The sequence below is a fragment of the Salmo salar genome, chromosome ssa04 (assembly GCF_905237065.1).
Source record: "Salmo salar chromosome ssa04, Ssal_v3.1, whole genome shotgun sequence".
Lineage (NCBI taxonomy): Eukaryota > Metazoa > Chordata > Actinopteri > Salmoniformes > Salmonidae > Salmo > Salmo salar.
The window spans coordinates 55693781-55718143 of record NC_059445.1 but is presented as its reverse complement, the minus strand read 5'-3'; positions in this window follow the sequence as shown (position 1 = coordinate 55718143).

Genomic DNA, 24363 nt, shown 5'->3' with positions numbered 1-24363 from the left:
CTCTACCTTCTTGCCCTTTGTGCTGTTGTCGGTGCCCAATAATGTCTGTACCTTTTGTGCTGCCTTGCTACCATGTTGTGTTAACAACATGTTGTTGTTATGCTGTGTTGCTACCATGCTGTGTTGTCATGTGTTGCTGCCTTGCTATGTTGTTGTCTTAGGTATCTCTTTATGTAGTATTGTGTTGTCTATCTTGTTGTGATGTGTGTTTTGTCCTATATTTATATTGTTTTTATTGTTTTATTTTCATCCCAGGCACCTGTCCCCGCAGGAGGCCTTTTGCCTTTTGGTAGGCCGTCATTGTAAATAAGAATTTGTTCTTCACTGACTTGCCAAGTTCAATAAAGGTTAAATAAAAAAAATTAAAATGGTCCTTCTGGAAGGTTCTCCCATCTCCACAAATAAACTCTGGAGCTCTGTCAGAGTGACCATCGGGTTCTTGGTCACCGCCCTTCTCCCCCAGTTGCTCAGTTTGGTAGGGTGGCCAGCTCTATGAAGAGTCTTGGTGGTTCCAAACTTCTTCCATTTAAGAATGATGGAGGCCACTATGTTCTTGGGAACGTCAATGCTGCATTCATTTTTTGGTGTCCTTCCCCAGATCTGTGCCTCGACACAATCCTGTCTCGGAGCTCTACGGACAATTCCTTCAACCTCATGACTTGTTTTTTTTCTCTGACGTGCACTGTCAACTGTCAGACCTTATACAGACAGGTGTGTGCCTTTCCAAATCATGTCCAATCAACTTAATTTACCACAAGTGGACTCCAATGAAGTTGTAGAAACATCTCAAGGATGATCAATGGAAACAGGATGAAACTGTGCTCAATTTCGAGTCTCATAGCAAAGGTTCTGAATACTTATGTAAATAAGGTATTTCAGTTTTTATTTTTAATACATTTGAAAAAATGTCAAAACTGTTTTTGCTTTGTAGTAATAAGGTATTGTGTGTAGATTGCTGAGAAAATTTTTTATTTTATCAATTTTAGAATAAGGCTGTAACATGACAAAATGTTGGGGTCTGAATACTTTCTGAAGGCACTGTATATATGTATATTCCTGTTTGATATGCATTTATATAAGTATATTGGACATTTTATCCTTAATCACATGCCAGAGTTTGTTTTGTATACGATGCATTTACCTTACAGTGCATTCAGAAAGTATTCATATCCCTTGACTTATTCCACATGTTGTTGTTACAGCCTGAATTCAAAATTGGTTGAATATAATTTTTTCTCACCCATCTAAACACATGTTGAAAAAGTGAAAATATATATTTTTGAAATGTTTGCAAATTTCTTGAAAATGAAATACAGAAATATCTAATTTACATACATATTCACACCCCTGAGTGATTACGGCTGTGAGTCTTTCTGGGTAAGTCTCTAAGAGCTTTGCACACCGAGATTGTACAATATTTGTCCATTTATAATTTTCAAAATCCTTCAAGGTCTGTTATATTGGGTGTTGATCATTGCTAGACAACCATTTTAAGTCATGCCATAGATTTTCAAGCAGATTGAAATCAAAACTATAACTCGGCTACTCAGAAACATTCACTGTCTTTGTAAGCAACTCCAGTGTAGATTTGGCCTTATGTTTTAGGTTATTGTCCTGCTGAAAGATGAATTAATCTCTCAGCGTCTTGTGGAATGCAGACTGAACCAGGTTTTCATCTAGGACTTTGCCTGTTCTTAGCTCCATTCTGCTTTTTTTATCCTGAAAATCTCCCTTGTCCTTAATGATTACAAGCATGCCCATAACATGATGCAGCCACCACTATGTTTGAAAATATCGAGAGTGCTACTCGTGTTGAATTTCCCCAAACATAAAACTTTGTATTCAGGCCATAAAGCTAATTGCTTTGCCACATTTTGTGGCGTATTACTTTAGTTCCGTGTTGCAAAAAGGAAGTATGTTTTGGTATATATTTTTTTCTGTACAGGATTCCTCCTTCTCACTCTGTCAGTTAGGTTAGTATTGTGGATTAACTAAAACGTTGTTTATCCATCCTCAGTTTTCTCCTATCACAGCCATTAAATCCTGTAACTGTTTTAATGTCACGATTGGGCTGATGAAATCCCTGAGTGATTTCCTTCTTCTCCGGCAACTAAGTTAGGAAGGAGGTCTGTATCTTTGTAGTGACTGGGTGTATTAATACACCATGCAAAGTGTAAATAATAATAACAAGTTCAACTTCACCATGCTCAAAGCGATAGTCAATGTCTGCTTTTTTATTCTTTTACCCATCTACCAATATGTTCCATCCTTTGCGAGACATTGGAAAACCTCCCTGGTCTTTGTGGTTTAATCTTTGTTTTAAATTCACTGCTGAGTCCATGCAACTTATTATGTGACTTGTTAAGCACATTTTTACTCCTGAACGTATTTAGGCTTGCCATAACAAAGGGGTTGAATACTTATTGACTCAAGACATTTCAGCTTTTCATTTTTAATTAATTTGTAAAAATGTCAAAAAACATAATTTCATTTTTACATTATGCAGTATTGTGTGTTGACCAGTGACAAACAAATCTTAATTTAATCTATAAAGAATTCTGTCTGTAACACAACAAAATGTGGAAAAAATCAAGGGGTGAATACTTTCTGAAGGCACTGTACATTAGGATGAAGTAGCTTATGCCTTCTAATATACACTGCTCAAAAAAAATAAAGGGAATACTTAAACAACACAATGTAACTCCAAGTCAATCACACTTCTGTGAAATCAAACTGTCCACTTAGGAAGTAACACTGATTGACAATAAATTTCACATGCTGTTGTGCAAATGGAATAGACAACAGGTGGAAATTATAGGCAATTAGCAAGACACCCCCAATAAAGCAGTGGTTCTGCAGGTGGGGACCACAGACCACTTCTCAGTTCCTATACTTCCTGGCTGATGTGGTCACTTTTGAATGCTGGCGGTGCTTTCACTCTAGTGGTAGCACGAGACGGAGTCTACAACCCACACAAGTGGCTCAGGTAGTGCAGCTCATCCAGGATGGCACATCAATGCGAGCTGTGGCAAGAAGGTTTGCTGTGTCTGTCAGCGTAGTGTCCAGAGCATGGAGGCGCTACCAGGAGACAGGCCAGTACATCAGGAGACGTGGAGGAGGCCGTAGGAGGGCAACAACCCAGCAGCAGGACCGCTACCTCCGCCTTTGTGCAAGGAGGAGCAGGAGGAGCACTGCCAGAGCCCTGCAAAATGACCTCCAGCAGGCCACAAATGTGCATGTGTCTGCTCAAACGGTCAGAAACAGACTCCATGAGGGTGGTATGAGGGCCCGACGTCCACAAGTGGGGGTTGTGCTTACAGCCCAACACCGTGCAGGACGTTTGGCATTTGCCAGAGAACACCAAGATTGGCAAATTCGCCACTGGCGCCCTGTGCTCTTCACAGATGAAAGCAGGTTCACACTGAGCACGTGACAGACGTGACAGAGTCTGGAGACGCCGCGGAGAACGTTCTGCTGCCTGCAACATCCTCCAGCATGACCGGTTTGGCGGTGGGCCAGTCATGGTGTGGGGTGGCATTTCTTTGGGGGGCCGCACAGCCCTCCATGTGCTCGCCAGAGGTAGCCTGGCTGCGATTAGGTACCGAGATGAGATCCTCAGACCCCTTGTGAGACCATATGCTGGTGCGGTTGGCCCTGGGTTCCTCCTAATGCAAGACACTGCTAGACCTCATGTGGCTGGAGTGTGTCAGCAGTTCCTGCAAGAGGAAGGCATTGATGCTATGGACTGGCCCGCCCATTCCCCAGACCTGAATCCAATTGAGCACATCTGGGACATCATGTCTCGCTCCATCCAACAATGCCACATTGCACCACAGACTGTCCAGGAGTTGGCGGATGCTTTAGTCCAGGTCTGGGAGGAGATCCCTCAGGAGACCATCCGCCACCTCATCAGGAGCATGCCCAGGCGTTGTAGGGAGGTCATACAGGCTCGTGGAGGCCACACACACTACTGAGCCTCATTTTGACTTGTTTTAAGGACATTACATCAAAGTTGGATCAGCCTGTAGTGTGGTTTTCCACTTTCATTATGAGTGTGACTCCAAATCCAGACCTCCATGGGTTGATAAATTGGATTTCCATTGATTATTTTTGTGTGATTTTGTTGTCAGCACATTCAACTATGTAAAGAAAAAAGTATTTAATAAGATTATTTCTTTCATTCAGATCTTGGATGTGTTGTTTAAGTGTTCCCTTTATTTTTTTGAGCAGTATAGTTAGATTGCATCATATCACATTTCAGTATTAGTTATCAACGATTATAAACTGGGTTGTTGAGTCCTGAATGCTGATTGGCTGAAAGCTGTGGTATATTAGACCATATAGCACAGATATGACAAAACATGTATTTGTACTGTTCTAATTACGTTGGTAACCAGTTTATAATAGGAATAAGGCTTTGTGGTGTATGGCCAATATACCATGGCTAAGGGCTGTATCCAGACACTCGGCGTTGCGTCATGCATAAGAACAGCCATTAGCCATGCTATATTGGCAATATCCCTCACCCCCTTATTGATATCCCTCACCCCCTTATTGCTTAAATATAAAACTGTTTTCTTGATCATCAGTATAATTTAATAATATGCACGGATGTGATAGTTGTATGAATGAATCACAATGCAAGCCTACTCATTAGAAGAAAAACAACAGTAGCAGCCCTAATGCAATATTAGGTTCACAGTGAAACACCCTTATTCTGTCTATTAATAATTTGTAAACAGTCAGTGAGGTAGCTTATTTATTTACTTATCTAAAAAAACGTCCCACTGGGCAACAGCATGCAATGCACCCTGGACTGAAGAGGCAGACAAATAGGAGGAATGTGGTAGACCCTCTGTGAAATTACACATTTCTCGAAGTAGGAATATCGCAAAAATATATGATCAATGCCTCATTCGAGAGACAACAACCTCCCGCGTTATGACATTGGCCATTATTGAAATCGGAGATGTATGATAGATGTCTTCTCGATCTAAAAGTGATCTACCTATTTATTTATTTTTATTTCACCTTTATTTAACCAGGTAGGCCAGTTGAGAACAAGTTCTCCTTTACAACTGCGACCTGGCCAAGATAAAGCCAAGCAGTGCGACACAAACAACACAGAGTTACACTATAAACTTCCAAAGTAGGCAGTGTGGATTTATCACAATGTTATGTAACACTGGCTGTATTTCGGCCTGTGTGAAGGGCAAGAGCTCATGATACACATGAAAGCATGAAATGAGATGCCGAAAAACAGTATAACATTCAAAATGGGTGAATATTTCCTTTAATATGTGGGCTCTACTCTATTATGGCTTGTCTTGTCAGAGGAGAGGTCATCTATTTGCACGCTAGAGCAGGTAATTAGGTTATTTCACATTTAGAGCACAAGATGAGCTGTTATCTCCTGCACCTGATCACCTCCCACACACCCCACCCCCCTAGGTCCCCTCATCTCCCACTGGTAATATGCAAGGCCGTCAGGCTGCATGTCACCACAGTAGTCTCAATGTCTGCAACCAGAGCTACCGTTCCTGGAGGGAGCCTCCCACCGATCTGCTTTATAAAGGTCTGCCTATGGCTACAGCTATAGCCACAGTACTACAGCCATTACCATTACAGTTATAGCCACAGTATACAGCTACCGTTACAGCTACAGTTAGCCACAGTATACAGCTACCGTTACAGCTACAGTTATAGCCACAGTACTACAGCTACCGTTACAGCTACAGTTAGAGCCACAGTACTACAGCTACCGTTACAGCTACAGTTATAGCCACAGTATACAGCTACCGTTACAGCTACAGTTATAGCCACAGTACTACAGCTACCGTTACAGCTACAGTTATAGCCACAGTATACACCTACCGTTACAGCTACAGTTATAGCCACAGTACTACAGCTACCGTTACAGCTACAGTTATAGCCACAGTACTACAGCTACCGTTACAGCTACAGTTAGAGCCACAGTACTACAGCTACCGTTACAGCTACAATTAGAGCCACAGTACTACAGCTACCGTTACAGCTACAATTAGAGCCACAGTACTACAGCTACCGTTACAGCTACAGTTATAGCCACAGTACTACAGCTACCGTTACAGCTACAGTTATAGCCACAGTATACAGCTACCGTTACAGCTACAGTTATAGCCATAGTACTACAGCTACCGTTACAGCTACAGTTATAGCCACAGTACTACAGCTACCGTTACAGCTACAGTTATAGCCACAGTACTACAGCTACCGTTACAGCTACAGTTATAGCCACAGTATACAGCTACCGTTACAGCTACAGTTATAGCCACAGTACTACAGCTACCGTTACAGCTACAGTTATAGCCACAGTGCTATCTAGCCCCGGCCTGCTAGCTGTCTGATTCGCCGTGTCTCCAGCCAGCCTAATCTACTCACTGGACCCCTATGATCACTTGGCTACGCATGCCTCTCCCTAATGTCAATATGCCTTGCCCATTGCTGTTCTGGTTATTGATTATTGTCTTATTTCACTGTAGAGCCTCTAGCCCTGCTCACTATGTCTTAGCCAACCATTTAGTTCCACCTCCCACACATGCGGTGACATCACCTGGTTTAAATATGTCTAGAGACAACATCTCTCTCATCATCACTCATTGCCTAGGTTTACCTCCAATGTACTTCCATCCTACCATACCTTTGTCTGTACATTATGCCTTAAATCTATTCTATCACGCCCAGAAACCTGCTCCTTGTACTCTCTGTTCCGAACGTACTAGACGACCAGATCTTATAGCCTTTTTCCGTACCGTTATCCTACTCCTCCTCTGTTCCTCTGGTGATGTAGAGGTTAATCCAGGACCTGCAGTGCCTAGCTCCACTCCTATTCCCCAGGTGCTCTCATTTGTTGGCTTCTGTAACCGTAAAAGCCTTGGTTTCATGCATGTTAACATTAGAAGCCTCCTCCCTAAGTTTGTTTTATTCACAGCTTTAGCACACTCTGCCAACCCGGATGTCTTAGCCGAGTCTGAATCCTGGCTTAGGAAGACCACCAAAAACCCTGAAATTTCCATCCTTAACTATAACATTTTCCGCCAAGATAGAAATGCCAAAGGGGGAGGAGTTGCAATCTACTGCAGAGATAGCCTGCAGAGTTCTGTCTTACTATCCAGGTCTGTACCCAAACATTTCGAGCTTCTACTTTTAAAAATCCACCTTTACAGAAACAAGTCTCTCACCGTTGCCGCTTGCTATAGACCACCCTCTGCCCCCAGCTGTGCCCTGGACACCATATGTGAATTGATTGCCCCCCATCTATCTTCAGAGCTCGTACTGCTAGGTGACCTAAACTCGGACATGCTTAACACCTCGGCCATTCTACAATCTAAGCTTGATGCCCTCAATCTCAGACAAATTATCAATGAACCTACAAGGTACAACACCAAATCCGTAAACATGGGCACCCTCATAGATATCATCTTAACCAACTTGCCCTCCAAATACACCTCTGCTGTTTTCAACCAAGATCTCAGTGATCACTGCTTCATTGCCTGCATCCGTAATGGGTTTGCGGTCAAACGACCACCCCTCATCACTGTCAAACGCTCCCTAAAACACTTCAGCGAGCAGGCCTTTCTAATCGACCTGGCCCGGGTATCCTGGAAGGATATTGACCTCATCCCGTCAGTAGAGGATGCCTGGTTATTCTTTAAAAGTGCCTTCCTCACCATTTTAAATAAACATGCCCCATTCACATTTTTTTTTAACCAGGAACAGATATAGCCCTTGGTTCACTCCAGACCTGACTGCCCTTGACCAGCACAAAAACATCATGTGGCGTACTGCATTAGCATCGAATAGCCCCCGTGATATACAACTTTTCAGGGAAGTTAGGAACCAATATACACAGGCAGTTAGGAAAGCTAAGGCTAGCTTTTTCAAACAGAAATTTGCATCCTGTAGCACAAACTCAAAAAAGGTCTGGGACACTGTAAAGTCCATGGAGAATAAGAGCACCTCCTCCTAGCTGCCCACTGCACTGAAGCTAGGAAACACTGTCACCACCGATAAATCCACTATAATTGCAAATTTCAATAAGCATTTTTCTATGGCTGGCCATGCTTTCCACCTGGCTACCCCTACCCCGGTCAACTGCCCTGCACCACCCATAGCAACTCGCCCAAGCCTCCCCCATTTCTCCTTCACCCAAATCCAGATAGCTGATGTTCTGAAAGAGCTGCAAAATCTGGACCCCTACAAATCAGCCGGGCTAGACAATCTGGACCCTGTCTTTCTAAAATGATCTGCCGAAATTGTTGCATCCCCTATTACTAGCCTGTTCAACCTCTCTTTCGTATCGTCTGAGATTCCCAAAGATTGGAAAGCTGCCGCGATCATCCCCCTCTTCAAAGGGGGAGACACTCTAGACCCAAACTGCTACAGACCTATATCTATCCTACCCTGTCTTTCTAAGGTCTTCGAAAGCCAAGTTAACAAACAGATTACTGACCATTTCGAATCCCACCGTACCTTCTTCGCTATGCAATCTGGTTTTGGAGCTGGTCATGGGTGCACCTCAGCAACGCTCAAGGTCCTAAACGATATCATAACCACCATCGATAAGAAACAATACTGTGCAGCCGTATTTATCGACCTTGCCAAGGCTTTCGACTCTGTCAATCACCACATTCTTATCGGCAGACTCAACAGCCTTGGTTTCTCAAATGACTGCCTCGCCTGGTTCACCAACTACTTCTCTGATAGAGTTCAGTGTGTCAAATCGGAGGGCCTGTTTTCCGGACCTCTGGCAGTCTCTATGGGGGTGCCACAGGTTTAAATTCTCGGGCCAACTCTCTTCTCTGTATACATCAATGATGTCGCTCTTGCTGCTGGTGATTCTCTGATCCACCTCTGCACCTGTATATAGCCCATCTGTAAACAGCCCATCCAACTACCTCATCCCCTTACTGTATTTATTTATTTATTTATCTTACTCCTTTGCACCCCAGTATCTCTACTTACACCTTCATCTTCTGCACATCAATCACTCCAGTGTTTAATTGGTATATTGTAATTACTTCGCCACCATGGCCTATTTACAGTGGGGGAAAAAGTATTTGATCCCCTGCTGATTTTGTACGTTTGCCCACTTACAAAAAAATGATCAGTCTATAATTTTAATGGTAGGTTTATTTGAACTGTGAGAGAATGAATAACAACAACAAAAATCCAGAAAAACGCATGTCAAAAATGTTATAAAATTATTTGCATTTTTATGAGGGAAATAACTATTTGACCCCTCTGCAAAACATGACTTAGTACTTGGTGGCAAAACCCTTGTTGGCAATCACAGAGGTCAGACGTTTCTTGTAGTTGGCCACCAGGTTTGCACACATCTCAGGAGGGATTTTGTCCCACTCCTCTTTGCAGATCTTCTCCAAGTCATTAAGGTTTCGAGGCTGACGTTTGGCAACTCGAACCTTCAGCTCCCTCCACAGATTTTCTATGGGATTAAGGTCTGGAGACTGGCTAGGCCACTCCAGGACCTTAATGTGCTTCTTCTTGAGCCACTCCTTTGTTGCCTTGGCCTTGTGTTTTGGGTCATTGTCATGCTGGAATACCCATCCACGACCCATTTTCAATGCCCTGGCTGAGGGAAGGAGGTTCTCACCCAAGATTTGACGGTACATGGCCCCGTCCATCGTCCCTTTGCTGCGGTGAAGTCGTCCTGTCCCCTTAGCAGAAAAACACCCCCAAAGCATAATGTTTCCACTTCCATGTTTGACAGTGGAGATGGTGTTCTTGGGGTCATAGGCAGCATTCCTCCTCCTCCAAACACAGTGAGTTGAGTTGATACCAAAGAGCTCCATTTTGGTCTCATCTGACCACAACACTTTCACCAGTTGTCCTCTGAGTCATTCAGATGTTCATTGGCAAACTTCAGACGGGCATGTTTATGTATTCTTGAGCAGGGGGACCTTGCGGGCGCTGCAGGATTTCAGTCCTTCACGGCGTAGTGTGTTACCAATTGTTTTCTTGGTGACTATGGTCCCAGCTGCCTTGAGATCATTGACAAGATCCTCCCGTGTAGTTCTGGGCTGATTCCTCACCGTTCTTATGATCATTGCAACTCCACGAGGTGAGATCTTGCATGGAGCCCCAGGCCGAGGGATATTGACAGTTCTTTTGTGTTTCTTCCATTTGCGAATAATCGCACCAAATGTTGTCACCTTCTCACCAAGCTGCTTGGCGATGGTCTTGTAGCCCATTCCAGCCTTGTGTAGGTCTACAATCTTGTCCCTGACATCCTTGGAGAGCTCTTTGGTCTTGGCCATGGTGGAGAGTTTGGAATCTGATTGATTGATTGCTTCTGTGGACAGGTGTCTCTTTTACAGGTAACAAGCTGCGGTTAGCAGCACTCCCTTTAAGAGTGTGCTCCTAATCTCAGCTCGTTACCTGTATAAAAGACACCTGGGAGCCAGAAATCTTTCTGATTGAGAGGGGGTTAAATACTTGTTTCCCTCATTAAAATGCTAATCAATTTATAACATTTTTGACATGCGTTTTTCTGGATATTTTTGTTGTTATTCTGTCTCTCACTGTTCAAATAAACCTACCATTAAAATTATAGACGGCTCCTTCCTTTGTCAGTGGGCAAACGTACAAAATCAGCAGGGGATCAAATACTTTTTTCCCCCACTGTATTGTTTTACCTCCCTTATCCTACATCATTTGCACACAATGTATATAGATTTTTTTTCCTACTGTATTATTTACTGTATGTTTGTTTATTCCATGTGTAAGTCTGTGTTGTTGTATGTGTCTAACTGCTATGCTTTATCTTGGCCAGGTCGCAGTTGTAAAGGAGAACTTGTTCTCAACTAGCCTACCTGGTTAAATAAAGAAAAAAAAGAAAGAAAGAAAAAGAAAGTAAAAAACAGAGGGTAGTGCGAACGGCCCAGTACATCACTGGGGCCAAGCTTCCTCCCATCCAGGACCTCTATACCAGTCGGTGTCAGAGGAAGGCCCTAAAAATTGTCAAAGACTCCAGCCACCCTAGTCATAGACTGTTCTCTCTGCTACCGCACGGCAAGTGGTACCGGAGCGCCAAGTCTAGGTCCAAGAAGCTTCTAGGTCCAAGAGGCTTCTAGACTATTTGCATCATTTGCCCCCCCCCCCACACCACCCTCTTCTACACTGCTGCTACTCTCTGTTATTATCCATGCATAGTCACTTTAATTACTCTACCTACATGTACATATTACCTCAATTACCTAGACACCGGTGCCCCCGCACATTGATTCTGTACCGGTACCCCCTGTATATAGCCCTGCTATTGTTATTTACTGCTGCTCTTTAATTATTTGATATTCTTATCTCTTACTTTTTTGGGGGGGGATATTTTCTTAAAACTGCATTGTTAGTTAAGGGCTTGTAAGTAAGCATTTCACTGGAAGGTGTTTACGTGTTGTATTCAGCGCATGTGACAAATAACATTTGATTTGATGCCTGATATTACTGTACATTCCTTTTGTTGTTGTAAGGGCCCTTTTTAATGTCGCAAACTTCCTTCTTCTTCTGCATTCCTCTTCATAAACATCCCCTGCCCCCTTACCTATTCCCTGTCCACTGTATCCATGTGGAAGAGCTAGGTTACTGAAAAATTGAAATGAAAATCCTAATCAATCCTATATGTTAAACACACATATTGAGTTTATATTGTCACTGACATTGTAATATTATGGTCTTCTACCAGCATATTGTGATATTTATGCATTTGTGAACTTTTCATCTGTTGATTTGTGAATGCTGTACATGCTAGCTACTGTTCTTTCTACTGTAGGCTACATGTTGTCATTGGGCTAGCAAGGCTATTCATGTCCCTTTTTGTTAATTTGTACTTTACAGAGGAGTTGGTGTATAAGGGCAGCACAACATTTAGTTCATGGATGTTGTTTGTTTCTTTATTAGGTATATCATGTTTTTTTGTTTTATGATATTTTGACGATATTTTAGTGTTAGTTTGCAAGTGCACGTCATGTACTAACTGTACGTAACGCCTGGCAGTCATTTATGAAAGTTGTTTAGCCCTTTTACATTTTATACTGTACATTACATTATACATTTTATACTGTACATTGAACTATATTGTATCGTTATCAAATGAGATGATTGTTATTCTTAGTTGCGTATTAGGGCAGCACAGTATTTGTTCATGGAAGTTTTTGCTGTCTTTATCAGAGGGTAAAAGTTCAACACCAACCCTGATCCTTTGGTCATATGTAAGACGATCAAAACGCAATGCAGAGGCAATCTACACCGGTCACACTACCGTTACAGCTACAGTTAGAGCCACAGTACTACCGCTACCGTTACAGCTACAGTTATAGCCACAGTATACAGCTACCGTTACAGCTACAGTTATAGCCACAGTACTACAGCTACCGTTACAGCTACAGTTATAGCCACAGTATACAGCTACCGTTACAGCTACAGTTATAGCCACAGTACTACAGCTACAGTTATAGCCACAGTACTACAGCTACCGTTACAGCTACAGTTATAGTCACAGTACTACAGCTACCGTTACAGCTACAGTTATAGCCACAGTATACAGCTACCGTTACAGCTACAGTTATAGCCACAGTATACAGCTACCGTTACAGCTACAGTTATAGCCACAGTACTACAGCTACCGTTACAGCTACAGTTATAGCCACAGTATACAGCTACCGTTACAGCTACAGTTATAGCCGCAGTGTACAGCTACCGTTACAGCTACAGTTATAGCCACAGTATACAGCTACCGTTACAGCTACAGTTATAGCCACAGTATACAGCTACCGTTACAGCTACAGTTATAGCCACAGTACTACAGCTACTGTTACAGCTACAGTTATAGCCGCAGTGTACAGCTACCGTTACAGCTACAGTTAGAGCCACAGTACTACAGCTACCATTACCATTACAGTTACAGCAGTGATGGTCGGTGACGTTTACAATGACTTTTTTTCATGAGCATGGTCTTATTTCTATTACAGCATATTGGATGACTGTCATTCATATTCCATTCACCCAGTTCAATGTAACATCGATAGGTTTAGGCTACTACATGATACTCAAATTTTCCCTGTACCCATCATGAGGTTGTTACAACCTAGCCTTTGAATGAAAGTTTACAACGTAGGTGGACAATTCGAGAGAATATTGAGTAATCAAGGTGACAGACAATGACACATTAATACCGCTTCGCACACTATTGCCTGCATCTAGCTGATCTAGGGTGTAATCATTAGTCCAACTTTCCAAATGACAGTTTCTATTGGACAAATTCAGTTTCTTTCCATTTGCTTCTGTTTAAGAAACATTTTTCAACAGCATCAGAGGAATGAATACAACCCTGATCACACGCAAACAGTTCACTTTCATAGCAGCCACATAAAAACAGTATGATTGCTTTGCTCCTTGTACTGTGTATATATAATTTTTTCTCACATCTGTCTACGTGCTCTCCTCCTCTCACCTTTTCCCTTCGCTTGTGGACTTCAGTGCACAACACATCAGCTGTCTGTGACCAGGTGAAAAAAACTTTCCAAGCCAAACCTTCACATCATGACCGCTAACCGCTACACACAGCCTACATCGTTGTCACATCATTATCAACTACAACTACTATAACTAGTTTGTTATTAAACCCGCTACAATCATGGAGTACAGTGTACAGTCAGAAAGCAGTTTAGCAGTTACACTTGGGGGCCCCGGTGGCAATAAATTAATAAAACTAAAAGCTTACCTTGACTTGGAAGAGTTCCAGTGTTGGATAGCCATAGCCAGCTAGCTAACATAGCATCCCTCTCTGTTTGAGCCGGGTGTTTGAGTAGGCTAAACTAGCTAGCTGCATTTGCTACAGTAGCTAAGTGAAAGTGAAAGTGAAAGTAAAAAAATAGCAAGCTCTCTCTCGCTCTCCCTCTTGTTTCTCCTTAATTTTGGAAGAAATGAATTTGTTCAACTATTGTCTTTGTCTTTTTGAGTCAACATCTCACCACATTTTATGCACTGCAGTGCTAGCTAGCTGTAGCTTTTGTTTTCAGTATTATATTAATTCTCTGATCCTTTGATTGTGTGAACAACATGTCAGTTCATGCTGCAAGAGCTCTGATAGGTTGGAGGATGTCCTCCAGAAGTTGTCATAATTACTGTGTAAGTCTATGGAAGGGGGTGAGAACCATCAGCCTCCTAGGTTTTGTACTTAAGTCAATGTACACGGAGGAGGACAGAAACTAGCTGTCTTCCAGCTACACCATGGTGCTACCCTACAGAGTGCTGTTGAGGCTGCTGTAGACCTTCATTGCAAAACAGTGTGTTTTAATCTATTATTTTGTGACGTGAATATATTTAGTATAGTTTTATCTAAAAAGGATAACTTTTTAAATGTTTAACTATTTTTATGCAATTCACTGAAGAGGATGGTGCTCCCCTTCCTCCTCTGAGTTACATCCTCTAACCTACTTTACACTTCTCATTTCCTCCATTATAGCCCTGAAAATATACATGAAGGGAACGTGAGGTCACACCCTATTAGACCCTGTCAAATACCATTAGTATTCAAAGGGAAATTACCTAAGAGGAAAAAATGACAGTTTATTTTCCTGTGTCTGCTGCTTGTAATGTTATTTACAACACCAGCCTTTGGAATTAGCATTGAATTGTGTCAGAGGTCTGAACAACAAATTCCCAACAGCATCAGGCTATTAATTGTGTTTATTAATTTGCTTGCATCCCTTGGCCCCTGTTTTCCCATTACGAGGGAGAGAGGCTCTTAACCTGTGTTTAAGGAGCGTTATGTATCGCCAGCATCACACAGACACACCATCATTAACATTCTAGTGTGGGGCTAAACTCTTTTAACAGAGCAGCACAATGATTAAACCTGTCCTCATCAGTGAGACCGACTGACGTACACAAGGGAGGCCAGAGTCATTAAAAGCTCTAATAGTATATCATTTCCTCTAGATAATCAAATTGAATAATGGAGTCGTGGTAAACGCCTGTGGCTGAGGTCGTATTAATCAGGCTCTGAGGACTCTGATGTCTCTACGCCTCCTACTGACCTCAGGCCTATTGAATGACCTGGAGTGTTAAGTGTTAATAAGTATAGAGGCAGTATGGGGAGGGGCACAAAACACCTATATCGCCTATATCTCTGACTACTACAGCTATGGGAATTTTCTGCTATATTCATGGTATGTGTTGCTAAAATCTACTTAGACATTCAAAATGTGTATCTTTTACAAAAATGTGAAAGTGCCCTTTAGACTGGATCTAACACTTTGGGAGTGCATCCAAGCACGTCCTACCCACTCCCACCACCTCCATGTACCTTCTCTAAGACTGACATGGTAAATATCTGTCTCTCTCCCTCACTGAGACTGTAGAGCAGTGTGAAGCAGGCAGAGCAGGCAAGCATGAGCCCAGGGCTGACCTGATTGGCAGCAGGGCTTATTTGACATGTCATGTTGAATCTAACAAGGCTTTGCTCTGATGGGATTTGAGCTCTCTCTCTCTCTCTCTTGCGAATGGTTGGTTGGCCACGGCACTGGAGTGATACAGCTGGAATGCAACTCTGTTATGCTTATTTTTAAAAATACGCTGACCCAATGCTTTCTTTCTGTCTGTCCGTCTGTCCATCTGTTCTCTCTCTCTCTACAATTGTTAAATTCTTCTGTCAGGGACCTCAGTTGAATCTCCTCAGTAAACACAATTAAGGGCATTTTGAGAGCACCCCCTCTATTTATTTATTTATTCCTTTCTCTCTCTCTCTCTCTCTCTCTCTCTCTCTCTCTCTCTCTCTCTCACTCTCTCATACTCTCACACTCTCACACTCTCTTACACACACACAGCATGATCAGAGGATGACGATCGCATTACGGCCTGTTGGGTTTGTGCATGCAGACAAACAAAAGGCCAAGAGAGTGTACAAAATCACATGGTCATATCCCTGGTTGAAATGCTCATGTTTGGCTGCCACTCTGTCATACCATTTGATGCCAGCTGTGGGATCAGGGCGTTTAAGCCAATGGCAACGCAATGTAAGCCCATGCTGACCATTACAGGCCCAGTGATGTCATCAGGCTGGCCTGAGAAAGCTCTGTTGTGACTGGATAATCCCCAAAGCCTCTTCATTATGCCATCCAAGCTCACTCTGATGGGATTGCGTTGGCATTGGTCCTCTACTGGATGGATGAAGGACTCTGAGGTATCACTTGAATCTGAAGGGAGATGTCTATGACAACGTGTGGAGATCAGATCACCAGTCACAAAGGTAACCACAGCACTGCTTTCCCACTGTGTGGACGTAGTGGTACCTTCCCATGAAACCGGAATAGAAAGCTTATCGAACAGCCTTTCTACAAACTAACTTGATGTCAAGTTACCTTTCAAAGTAGTACCCACCTCCCTTTCATTCACATTTTTGTGAGTTCACAACTCATGAGAGGTTCATATCACAAAAAAACAAGTCTGTCTGTCTATCTATTTACTTAGCCTTGCTCTCTGTGCCTTTGATAGTCTCATTAAGAATGTAACAGACACCTATCTGATCGTCTGGTCTTCACACAGACAATAACAGCTCTTTATCCTCTGTTCTCTTTCATGTCGGACTCAGAGATTTTGATGCGACTCTTGGACATAGTTGTTTTCACTAAAGTTTTTATAGCAGAGAATCTCCTTGATCCTGGAATATGAACATATTTTTTATCAAATCACATCAAATCAGCCACCTCCAATTAGTCTCCTCTTCAGTGACCCCTGACCTCTAACGATAGACCTGGCCTAACCAGCCTCTGAGGTAATCTTAACCTCAGACAAGCCTCCTTACCTGAACTCCTACATCACACACAGGATGATAAGAGTGTCATCTAATTTCAGTCACAAAAAGTGACAGGACAATGTGTTTGAAAAGAGATGATAAAGGAGTTGAGAGTAGAATGTGAATGGAATTAAAGAGTGAAGTTGGCCCATTTTAGTTAAATCCATTTTAATGTAGCAAGATAGAGATAAGACCTGTGATGGTGTGGTTGTGATACTTGGTCAATGTGTTAGTGGAGGATTATGATCTGTAAAGTCAAAAGACATGGAGGATTTATCCCAGTAGTTCTTTATCCTGAGAGAGAGAGAGAGAGAGAGAGAGAGAGAGAGAGAGAGAGAGAGAGAGAGAGAGAGAGAGAGAGAGAGAGAGAGAGAGAGAGAGAGAGAGAGAGAATTTAAGAGGACGCATCTTTTTTTTTTTAAAGACCACCTCTTCATATGTGTGTCTGTGAGAATTTTTCCATGTCCCAGCCAGGTTTATGGTTGTTGAAATTGAACCAGTCTGAGCATCTATCTGGTTGTCTGGATCTCATCCAACACTAACACCTGCAATTACACACTTGTTCACTTGTAAATCTGGTCTCCTAGCTGCAAATGCAACACAACTAGGGAAACTTCCAAATGTCATCACCGGTTGTGGTTCACGGCAGCAACCTCTGTACCGTGGTAAAATACTGGTGAGGGAGCGCCATCATGTCATCAGTAGACTGACAACTCTCTCTCTCTCTCTCTATTTCTCTCTCTCTTGCTATCCTACTCTCTTCCCCTCCCCCTTTAGGACATGAGATTGACCAATAAGAGAAAAGAGACTTCATCAACCGCTACCACTGGTCTATGACAGTATTAGGATGGAGTGATATCATCGATTTAAAGGTGAAAAGAGGATGCTCTCGATACCAAGAATGTGACATTCTCATGCTATGAAAGGTCGTTAACATAGCAGAGTGATACGAGGACATGATGTTAGTGATATGAAAGTAGAACCATATGTGTTAATCCAGCCTGGATGGCAGCGTGTGAATTATTGTGACAAATGACAGACAGTGATTTCCTAAAGAGGGGTGAAATCAATTTGAGACAGGCAGAGCTAGGAAGCCTTGTTTTGACCCACATTCCCATCATCCCCCGGCGGTGGCATTAAATCCAGTCCAACCCGAGGGCTGGAATAAATCTGCATTCAATTAAAGGATTAACCACTGTTTAAACATGGCTTCCTCTTTTCACTGCTAATCTTCCAAGTGGGTGTCCCTGTCTGTGGCTCCAACAGACGAATGTGTGCCGTTTGCCTAATAAAAATACATTTCTAGTCAGAGTGTTTGGCGATGTCAGGACCCATGCTTACACTACTACTCGTACTGCAATCAGGAAGAAAGGGGACATTTTTATTTAGACCATCTGACAAGAAGAAATGTGTACGCGCTTTAAACATCAGTCGATAAATTTACTTTTCTGTCGTGGAGAAGAGAAAAGAGCTGGTTGAGGACTGATGCCCGTTAGATTGAATGTCAGAAAGCAGACTTGCTCTTTGCTAATTCTGCTATGTTTTTCTCTAGTTTAGTCTCACACACACACACACACGCACATCTGACCCCGTCACATATTCACCCCACATGCACCAGGTATTATTTCCTCAGTATGTAACACAATGTAATGTTACTCTTATTGTCCATGTTTGTGTAGAATAAAGACATGGGCCATCTGTTATCAGCAGGCGTATGATATGGCCTCTTATCAGCTGAAGAGCACTACACACACACAGTGGTCTGTACGTTACAAGGCCTGTCTGTGAAAGCCACTTATCTCAGTACGGGGGTGCGGGGGTGTGAAATGGTCCACTGACTGTATGTGGCAGACTGAAGAATTAATTTCAGGCTCTGCCATTCATATTTCACTACACAGACTAAGCACTGGCACTCTGACATCGCCATGACATCTCCAAATGCACAATGTCTGACTGCTCCTCCAGAGATTTGTGTGGATTTACTGTAAGATATTGAATGGATAAACTGATAACTGGAAGTGTATTTGTTCTTGTTTGAGTATGTTTGTATGTATGTGAGGGTTTAGGTATGCATGTCTGCCTGTTGAATGTGTGGGCTGTATGAGAGGACAGAATGACAGGCACCTGTGTGCGTGCGTGTGTGTGTGTGCGTGCTTGTGTGCACACGCAGACACACACAAACGCCCCCGGATCCTTTAATCACCATGCCGATGAGAATCCATGGTGCTGTCCTGTCCTTCAAGTGGAACAGCACGGCACCACTTCATCAACAGCTAATTAATAGGGTCCCTGGTAAGCATGTCTACATCCCAGGATAGAGGGAAAACTGTGTCACGTTTTACTTAGTTTTCCAATAAGACACCCTGTGGTGCGAGAAATGGAGGCCTCAAACACACTAACACACACTAACACAAACTAACACACACAGATACACACACAATACAGTCCTCCCCACAAGAAACCTAGTGGATCTGTCTGTGCATACAGTTATTTCCTCTGTAAGACTTTAAAAAAAATCCATGTTAGATTGGCTGGTTCTGTATCACTGCTCAGTGAGAGTGTGGTGAAAGCTATAGTAGGTTTACAGGATTACCAGAGATCCATCTGTGCTCTCTGAAATGACCCCACTCTTCCAACAGGACCCCCCACAGTGGCTAACAAAACACAACTCTGATTCTGGAACATTAGAAGAAAACATTTTAACTCATTTCTTTAGCCCTTTCGCAATATTCCCCTTGAAGAGAGGGATCGATGGCTCAGCGGCTCACTGTAATGGCCAATCAATAGGAGGCAGTGGAAACAGAGTGATGGATGAGCCTAGGTTAGAGTGGTTGGGCTCTGGCAGGCAGGGACACTCCTAGACAGACCCTTCCTGGGTTCAAATAGTATCTGTTTTCTTTCAAATACTTCAAGCGTTTTCACTCAGTCTAACTGAAGTGCTGGATGGGCAGGGTTTAAACGTTTGGGACTATTCCATTGGTTCCATTGCGCCAGGGAAGCTATATCAGGCACAACTTTAATAAGTATTTGAGAGAAAACAAACACTATTTCAACTCAGGTGTGAAGCCTAGACCTGTTTTCACTCCTCCTACCCCACACAAAACCCTGAGAGAGAAGGAGAAGAGTAGTTAAAGGTCTGTGGATGAGTGGTTGAAACCAAAGGGACTCCGTCTTGTAGCAGTGTTAATCATTTGACAGTCAGTGGGGGTCCAGTGTAAGTGCACTATAGTAGAGGGAGAGAAAAGGGGTCTAATAGTGATGGTTTGAAGATGATGGGGGAAGCAGTAGTTTATAGAAATACAACATATTTGCTTTGTAGAGTGGTTGTTCTGTCTTCTGTTTTATATGTTGACTTCAAACACCTCCTCAGAAGATGACAATACAAAAATGCCTTGTGGCCATAATGCAGAGGAAACAATTCTTCACTGTGTGCGTAGGTCACAGAGTTACAGAGAGCAAAGAGGTTGTGCGAGTGAAGAAGTGACCTTTAACAGTTGGCATCCACACAGTTTATTCTACATTGAACTTGGAAACTAATGCTTAAGAAATGCAAACTGCCTATATGCCATGTTTGATCTGTTATTGCTTCAGGTTCTAAGCAGTAAAGCTCTTTTGTGTGTGAGTTTCTCTTTGTCTCTTTGTGCATGTAGGTGCGGGAGAAAGAGAAAGCATATGTATGAAATGGAAAGGAAAATAAAATAAAATAGGGCTTTGTGAATTTTTCATAAATGGTTGAAAGCTCAGTTGGAAATGTGTTTGGGTGGTGCGTTGTTCATTACGCACACCCAGCACACTGTCAGATTCCCATCCTCCAGGCACTCCTTAACTCTAACATCGGGACAGGAACTCCTGTGTTATCGTATCTCACAGCTCTGACGGTGTGTGTGTGTTTGTGTGTGCATGTCAGTGTGTGTGCACATCTGTGTGGGTGTCCCGTTTCACTCCTCTCTTCATATCCTCTGTGTGTGATTTACCTGTCTGCTTCCACGGAGTCAGACGAAAGCCTCTCCTCCAGCACCGTTCAGTGAATATATGAACATAATAACTACAACGTAATTAAAGCATAACATAAGGTAATTTGGCTTGTACATCTTCATTTTGGCTTCAGATAAAACTAGACTATCAGACGAAAACCACTGGGCTTGTTTTCATTAGTAGCTACAGGTATCTGCCAAAATAATGGAATCACTTGAGTAAATGAGGTATACAAAGTATATTGAAAGCAGGTGATTCGACACAGGTGTGGTTTCTGCAATTAACATCCCATCATGCTTAGGGGTCATGTATAAAAATGCTGGAAAGGCAGTTATTTTGACCATTATATTGGCTACCATGGCTATGCCCTCATAGGCAGGGCACGGGTGGTCACTGAATGGTTTGATGAGCATGAAAGTGATGTAAACCATGTACCATGGCTGTCTCAGTCACCAGATCTTAACCTAATTGAACACTTATTGGAGATTCTGGAGCGGCACCTGAGTCAGTAAGATGGCGCCGACACATACGGTTGGCCTGTTTCCAGCTCCCAGCCAACTTTGCTGTATTTTTTTATGTTTTTGTGTTATTTCTTACATTATTTGCTCAGAACGTTTCTTGTATTACTACCTACAGCCGAAAATAACTTTTGGACATTAAATTGGCGGTCACTCATCAGAAATATGAGCAGAAATTCGACTTCCCTGACCTGGATCCTTTGTTTGAATTTCCCAAAGCAGCTCTATTCGTCCCGGGGGCTGCACCAAGACGCCAGAGAAGAGGAAAAATAAGTGGGGTCCTAGTCAGACTCAGGCATACCATCCACCACTTCTGAGTATATTACTCGCTAACGTTCAGTCCCTGGACAATAAAGTAGACAAACTCAGGGCGAGGATCTCCTTTCAGAGAGACATTAGGGACTGTAACATACTCTGTTTTACGGAATCATGGCTCTCAACGGATATATAGTCCCCATCCATTCAGCCAGCGGGGTTCTCCATCCAAGAACTCTCTGGGAAAAAGAAAGGTGAAGGGGTTTGTTTCATGATTAACTCATGGTGTGATTGTGGTAACCTACAGGAACACAAGTCCTTTTGTTTTCCCGATCTGGAATACCTCACCATCAATTTCCAGCCACATTACCTCCCAAGAGAATTTTCTTCGGTCATCGTTACTGCCGTGTATAGTCACCCCAAAGCCGACGGCTCTCAAGGAACTACACTGGACTATGTGCAAACTGAAAACCGCATATCCTGAGGCCGCATTTATTGTAGCTGGGGACTTTAATAAAGGATATCTGAGGAAAACATTACCAAAATTCTAGCCATACATCTTCAGTGCTATGTGCGCATCACAAACCCTTGATCATTGCTACTCTCCCTTCCGGAGCGGCTACAAGGCTCTCTCCTTCCCTCCCTTCGGGCAAATCAGATCACGCCTCCATTCTTCTCCTCCCCACCTATTGGCAGGAACTTAATTGGATACTTCGAGATTGGGATAATGAGGCCCTTTATCTACCAGAGTCAGATGAACTCGTGAGTACCATTTTTATGTCTATACTGTATGTCCAGTAGGAAGAAAGTTAGAGGTTGTTTCATGAGCTAATGCTAACTAGTGTTAGCGCAATGACTGGAAGTCTATGGGTATCTGCTAGCATGCTACCTCTTGCTCCCTGACGAGCTAAACTTCTTCTTCACCCGTTTCGAGGAAAACTCATCGAGCCGCTGACGCGGGCCCCCTCCGCTCATGAGGACTGTGTACTCTCATTCTCTGTGGCCAACGCGAGTAAGTAATTTAAGTGTGTTAACCCTCGCAAGGCTGCCGGCCCAGACGGCATCCCAAGCCATGTCCTCAGAGCATGTGCAGACCAGCTGGCTGGAGGGTTTAAGGGCATATTCAATCTCTCCATAGCCCAGTCTGTTGTTCCCTCTTGCTTTAAGATGTCCACCATTGTTCATGAACCCAAGAAAGCGAAGGTAACTGAACTAAATGACTATCACCCCGTAGCACTCCCTTCTGTCATCATGAAGTGCTTGAGAGGCTAGTTAAGGAACATATCACCTTACCCGACAACCTAGACACACTACAATTTGCATACCGCCCCAACAGATCCACTGACAACTCAATCGTCATTGCACTGCACACTGCCCTATCCTACCTGGACAAGAGAAATACCTATGTAAGAATGCTTGGTCATTGACTACTGCTCAGCCTTCAACACCATAGTTCCCTCCAAGCTCATCACTAAGCTCTGGGCCCTGGGTCTGAACCCCCTCCCGGTGCAACTGGGTCCTGGACTTCCTGATGGACCGACCCCAAGTGGTGGACAACAACACCTCTGCCACACTGAACCTCAACACGGGGGCCCCACAGGGGTTCTTGCTCAGTCCCCTCCTGTACTCCCTGTTCATCCATGGCTGCGTGGCCATGCACGTCTCCAACTCAATCATCAAGTTTGCTGATGACACAGCAGTGGTAGGCCTGATTACCAATGAGACAGCTTTGTAGAGTGGTTGTTCTGTCTTCTGTTTTATATGTTGACTTCAAACACCTCCTCAGAAGATGACAATACAAAGATGCCTTGTGGCCATAATGCAGAGGAAACGATTCTTCACTGTGTGCGTAGGTCACAGAGTTACAGAGAGCAAAGAGGTTGTGCGAGTGAAGAAGTGACCTTTAACAGTTGGCATCCACACTGTAGAATCAACTATGAACTTTTAAACAAATGCCTTTGAAAATAAATGCAAACCGCCTATATGCCATGTTTGATCTGTTAAGGTCCTATTGCTTCAGGTTCTAAGCAGTAAAGCTCTTTTGTGTGTGAGTTTCTGTTTGTTTCTTTGTGTATGTAGGTGATAGAGAAAGGGAAAGCATGTGTATGAAAGGAAAGGAAAATAAAATAGTGCTTTGTGCATTTTTCACCATCATAAATGGTTGAGAGCTCAGTTGGAAATGTGTTTGGGTGGTGTGTTGTACTTCACACACAGCACACAGTCAGATTCCCATCCTCCAGGCACTCCTTAACTCTAACATCGGGACAGGAACTCCTGTGTTGTCAGATGGAGGCCCTGAACATTTATCTTATCTCACAGCTCTGACATGGGGCTGTGGTGTGTATGTCTGTGTGTGTCTGTCAGTGCCTGTGTGTGTGTCCCATTCCACTCCTCTCTCATACTTCTCTGTGTGTGGGATGTGCGATTTGCCATGACTGCTTCCACAGGGTCAGATGAATGACTCTCCAGCACCGTTAAAGTGAACATAAGAACTTAATAATTGCAAAGTAATTAAAGACCAGAACAAAAGGTTGTTTGGCTTATACATCTTTGTTTTGGCATCAGATGAGGACTAGAATACAATATGGCCTTGTTTTCATTAATAGCTATCTAGCTAGCCCATAATGAGCCATAGTTAATTCTGATCAGAGAGGAGCTGGTTGTGAGGAAGACTCCAGCACTAATGAAACTGTAATAGAATGTAATGAGGCATTAATCTGTGATAGGGATTTCTTCATGCAGACGTATTATCAATGAGAGAGGAGA